Source organism: Narcine bancroftii, chromosome 11, assembly GCF_036971445.1.
Source record: "Narcine bancroftii isolate sNarBan1 chromosome 11, sNarBan1.hap1, whole genome shotgun sequence".
Lineage (NCBI taxonomy): Eukaryota > Metazoa > Chordata > Chondrichthyes > Torpediniformes > Narcinidae > Narcine > Narcine bancroftii.
Window position 1 is genome coordinate 49,854,691 of NC_091479.1, and position 6,016 is coordinate 49,860,706.

General features: G+C 51.9%; 1 long non-coding RNA gene across 1 annotated transcript; it reads right to left on the reverse strand.

The window, feature by feature from the left end:
- Nucleotides 1-729: 729 nt before the first annotated feature.
- Nucleotides 730-5,491, reverse strand: LOC138745360 (uncharacterized). Its single transcript, XR_011346214.1, has 3 exons — nt 5,250-5,491; nt 4,484-4,549; nt 730-1,143 (listed from the first exon to the last, which is right to left on the reverse strand). It is a non-coding gene; the product is annotated as an uncharacterized lncRNA (long non-coding RNA).
- Nucleotides 5,492-6,016: the final 525 nt, after the last annotated feature.

Consider the following 6,016-nt stretch of genomic DNA (forward strand, 5'->3'; position numbering starts at 1 on the left):
ACTACCGATACCCACGACCACCACTCCACGGCCCCTAACTCTACCCCCACCCCGTCCACTAACCCTAACTTTATCCCTACGCCTATGTCGCCCCCTAACCCCAACCCTAATGCTACCCACCATCCCCTAACCCCAAACCTCACTCCTCCTCTACCCCCCTGCTCCTACCCCCTTCCCCTATACCTAACACAAGCCCACTTCCCCGAACTATAAACCTAACTATAAACCAAGATATAGCCCTACCCCATGTCTCCTAACACTAAACCTAATGCTACCTCTACAATGCTCCTAACCCTAACCCTAACTCTACCCAACTTCCCCAACCCAAAACTAAACCCTACCCCTATCCCTTACAACCTACCCCCTTCCCCTAACCCTACCTTCTACCCCTTCCCCATACCCGCACCCCCTACAATTACCCCCTTCCCCTAACCCTACCTCCTACCCCTTCCCCATACCCACACCCCCTACAACTACCCCCTACCCTATCCCTTACAACCTACCCCCTTCCCCTAACCCTACCTCCTACCCCTTCCCCATATCTGCACCCCCTACCACTACCCCTACCCTATCCCTTACAACCTACCCACTTCCCCTAACCCTACCTCCTACCCCTTCCCCATCACCGCAACCCCTACCACTACCCCCTACCCTACCCCTTGCCACAACCCCTACCCTTATCCCCTACCACTACCCCCTTTCTCCTACCCCCTTCCCCTCCCCCTCCTTCCCCTAGGTTAGGGGTAGGAAGGGGAAAGGGAAGGGGGAGGGGAAGGGGAGGAGGAGAAGGGGAGGGGAAGGGGGAGGGTTAGGGGAGGGGAAGGGGGAGGGGAAGGGGAGGGGGTAAGGGGAAGGGAAGGGGAGAGGGGAAGGGGAGGTGAAGGGTGGAGGGCTGGGGTTAGGGCATAGGTGTGAGGGCAGGAGAAGGGGAAGGTGAGCGGGAGGGGGTTGGGATGGAGGAGGGGTAGAGGAGAAGAGGGGAAGTGGGTGAAGGGACATGGAAGAGGCAGGGAATGGGGTTGGCAGGTCCAGAGGGAGAAGAAGGGGAGGGATTCAGGCCATCATAATGTTGTCCGTCCTCTGTTCAGCTGGGATGCGAGGTTCTTCTGGAGTCGTGTCTTGTCTCTGAGATCGGTCCTTCTGCTGGGAAGAGAAATACGAGTGATAGAGATACTGTCTCTGAGCCCTGATCACAATGACTTTGGAGGGTCCCAACTCTTCCCCCATCATCCCCCCTTCCCCTGAACACTGGAGCCTTTCCCCTTCCTCTGCTTTACCTGAGGAAGTGTGTTTTGGTGAAAACCACGATCTCTCTCTGCAGAGCTCAGAGCAATGTGTCTCCATCAGGCAACACCCTGGTTCTCCACGATATGGCAGCAAGATGCTAGACAAATCATGGATGGATCGGTCGAGACCGTTCAGCTGATCCATCTGAACCTACCCCACAACAATGTTACCCTCCGCTCCCTCACACCAGTACCCTCCATTTTTCTTTAATTCCTGTCCATATTAAAATCCTTTTCATGCCTTTTTTGGACCAGCCTCCGCTACTACCCCGGCAATGCATTCCAGCCACCCACTACATTCTGTGTGAATAAAATGTACCCCTCACGTCTTGCCTAAAGTTCCCTCAGCTCACCTTATTTAGACGTCCTCTGGTATTCTCGCCCTAGGAATGCACACAATATTCCAAGTGTGGTCTGACTAGAATTTTATACATCTGCAATGTTACCTCTCAGTTCTTGAACTCAATACCCTGACTCCTGAAGGCCAGCACACAATACACCATTTTAAACTCCCTCTCAATTTGGACAGCAACCTTGAGTGATTTATGGAGCAGGATCTAAATATTTCTCTGTCCTGCACACATTTCATAATCCTGCCATTAACCAAGTGCTCTGCCCACACATTCTTGTAATCCGCATTCAATAAAGATATTGGTCTATATGAAGCTACTTTTAATGGGTCTCCAACCTTCTTTGGAATAACTGTTATTCGTGCCCTTGAAAATGGCTCTGGAAATAAACCTGGACCAGTTGCTTATTTAAGTACATCTGAATTACAGGATTGAACTCCATCTGTCATTTCTCTGCAAACTGGATGACCTTTGACAACCTTCTACACAGTCTACAACATCTCTATCTCTGTGTCATCCCCTGACATACCTACCCTTCAACTCCCATCATCATTCATAAAAATCACAAAGAGCAGGGGTCCCAGAGCAGATCCCTTTGGAGATCCACTAGTCATTAATCCATCTACTACTACCGTCTGTTTTCTGCAGACAAGCCAATTCTGAATCCAAACAGCCAAGGCTCCATGGATCCCATGCCTCCGGACATTCTGAATGAGGCCACTGTGGGGACCTTGTTAAGCACCTTACTAAAATCCTCGTGCAGCACATACAGTCCTTGACCTTCATCTATTTCCTTTGACACCTCCTCGAAAAACTCAATTTGACTCGTGAAGCAGGACCTGCTCCTCACAAAACTATCCATGAGTTTCCCCAGCATGTTTGGGCATTGCCCTCGGCCCCAGCATCTGCAGACTTCCTTACCAGTGCCTCCCTTAGCCCTTCCCAGAGCTTCCACATCCATTACAACATCAAGCATTGCTGCCCAGTACAGGCCCTTTGGCCCATAAAGGCTATACTGACCTTTGTCAATGTTCTCCACACCTTTACCTGTACCACACCCATAGGAACATAGGAAGTGGGAACAGGAGTAGGACAAAAATGGCCCATCGAGCCTGCTCCACCATTCAATATGATCATGGCTGATCTAATTTATGACCTAACTCCACCTACCTGCCTTCTCGCCATATCCCCAAATTCCTCTATCATGTAAAAATTCTGTTCCCTTACATCCACATGCCCATCTCAGAGACTTTTAAATGTACCTATTCTACCAGCCACTACCACTTTCTCCGGTGACACATTCAAACCACTCACAACTCTCTGCATAAAAAAAATCTCCCCTCACCTGAAGCGGGTGCCCTCTGGGATTTGCACCTGACACTTTAGGAAAATTTGCTGGCTGTTCATTCCATCTAAGCCCCCCACAATCTTATTTAGAATAAGTTATTAAGCTGTGGAGGGGAAAGTTGGGAGAGGGAGGAGGGAAGAGAGCTGGTGTGGGAGGGGTGAGAGCTGGTGCGGAGGGGACGTGTTGGGGAGAGGGATCAGGACCGCGTTGAGGTGGTGAACGGGCAGACATGGGTGGATCTACCTGCCGAAATAAAGGAGCAATAAGAAGGCCATCTCGGGATCTACCAGCATCTTCTAGGGCTTGATGTCTTAATGGCAAACCCCCTGAGGATGGATGTAGGCCAGGCTCTGCTACAGCTGGTACCTGAACATCTGGCAACACAACGATATAACATGACCCACTCTGCCTCCACACTGGCCGGGTCTGGATCCTGAGGGTAAGGGGAGGTGGGTGAAGGGCCCCACCCTGCCAATCAACGTCCATCCTCATCATCCTCTCCACCCCTCTCCCCTCACTGCCCTTTCTCTCCTCACCAATACCCATTGAGACCCTCATGCACCCTTCATCGATATCCAGTCCCCAGTGAGACTCAGCCAGTGAACTCCTTCATATCCTCCAACCCCAACATCCAAGCTTGCCCCAGTGGACAACTTGACCACCCAGACCCACAACCACCTTGATGTCGATCATGGAAATGGGCTGCTTGGCCTTGTTGAAGTGCTGGGCCATGCAGTGAACCGTCTCTGGAACATAGTCCAGACCCAGATTCAAATAAATCTCCTCTTTCTCTTGGACACAATACAAACATGTCAGCTGGATTTACCCTCCAACACCCAGCGCCTCTCCCAACAGGAGTGCCAGCCCCTCCTGCTCTCTGTAGGCCTGATGCCCCCAGTGCTCAACACAACATGGCATGAATCCAAGGGCTCAGCGAGCAGAGCGTCAACAGGCCGTAGTGGACCCGTCCGCTGCCCCATCATTCAGCTTCTGGTGAGACTGCAAAAATGTGCAGCTCTGACCGCCCTCCCTCGTGAGGCAAGGATTCACCAGGAGAGAAAAACCATTGACGTTTCGAGATGAGAAATGTTTGCAGCCGGGTGTTGGCTGGGGTCGAACATGTGGAGGCTGAGTTGTTGGGAAGATTCAGAGCAGGCGTTGATTTGGAAGAGCACGAAAAGGTTCTGGGGAAGTGAGTTATGGGGGAAAATACATTCATGAAATGAATTGGGGAAACAGACTGGAGGGGCTGAGTGGCCGAATTTGGCGACCTTGTCTTGTGGTCTTGGCTGCTGCTGTCTGGAGTTGAAATGGCAAGAGGTCATGAGTTAATGGGTGAGGAGCAGGGCAGCCAGCGTCAAGGAGTCGGCACTGGTCAGAGGGGCAGGATGGAGGCAACAGAGAGGCTGCAGCAAGACAGATCGATTGAAGGAATGGGGAAGGTAGCAGCAAATGATATGCATCAGAGTGGGGGTGGGGTGGGTGCAGGTGGATCTTACCTTGACTACAGAGGAGTAGAAGTTGAGAAGAGGGACGATGATGGTGTGATCCAACTTTCGCACGATCTGCAGTTTGCGAGAGAGGAACATCAGCAAGGCTGGGCGATGGGTCGGGGCCCTGAGGGGCGACTTGTCCAAGTTGAGGGGGGAGGCGGGGAGGAGATTTGTCAAGAGGTCAGAGGTGGGGAACTCCTAGGGAGTCCGAAGTGGGGGACTCGTCGAGAGTCGGTGGGGGGGACTTTTCGTGTCGCTGGAGTGGGGACTCGTCAGGGGGTTCAATGAAGTATCATTTCAGTTTTTATGATTGTTTTCACAGCTTCTACTAAACAATGAATTTGAAGAAAATCTCTGATATTTGCCAGGTGTGTGTGTGTGTGTGTGTGTGTGTGTGTGTGTGTGTGTGTGTGTGTGTGTGTGTGTATGTGTGTGTGTGTGTGTGTGTGTGTGTGTGTGTGTGTGTGTGTGTGGGGTGGGGGGTTGTGTGTGGGGATGGGGGGACTGTTGTTGGTTTGTGTGACTTTCTCTGTTTCCAAACCCCATGGCTGCCTTGGTCTCTGTCAGATGCTCCTCTTTCCACCCACCGTTCAAAAATGTGTTTGGGGTGTTGTTTGTCAATTAGGTGTAATTGTGTGAAACGGGTCATGTGTCGCAAGGGCCTGTGAACGTGCGAAACGGGTCATGTGTCGCAAGGGCCTGTGAACGTGCTGTAGGCCTAAAGTTAAATATCAGGGTGTTCCATTTCCACACAACTGCTCCTCCCCCTCACCTTGAATCTCTTGTCCTGCAAGATCTTCTTGATGGCAATCAGCTCTCCGGAGTCCACCAGCCTTGCCTGGTGCACCACACCAAAAGATCCATTGTCGATGATTTTATCATCTGTGCAGGACACCACTTTGGAGACGTTGGGTCCATGACACGGTGTGGCCACCTCTGTTGTGACCTTATTGCCATGTCCTCTGGGGCAGAAGCAGCAGCATTTACACACCCAGAGGGTACACAACAGGTCATTTATCCCAACCCAGCCTTGCTGTCCAAGTTAGTCTCTACCCCTCCCTCTAACTCCCTTCCAAGGGTCACCTAAATGTCAGAATTGATCCTCTGGTGGTTCGTTCCAGCCTCTCAGTAGAAATATTGCCACCCCAGGTCCCTCTTTGATCACTCTCCTCAGACTGAAGCCAGTTCCGCAGCCGTTCACTTTGTCTACAACCCTCCCTCCATGAGAGGATCGGGTCATCCTTGACCTTCAGCACGTCCCGGGGAGATGAACCACTCTGAACCCTACCACAGGTTTAGCAGAAGCCCTCCACATTCCCAGAAGCTCAGCAACACCGTGATCTTCCATGATGCAAGCGAGACCCCGTCGCCTGAGGGAGCAGGTGGTGCGGAGAGACCCCCACGCTTCATCGCTCAACTCTGCTGGGTCCGCCGCAGCAGAAACACTTTCTAGCACCTTGATCCAGGTCCACTGGGGGAAAGAATCCTATCCCAGTTGGGGGGGTGTGGGGGTGTATGCAAGGGTGGAAGGGATCTTGT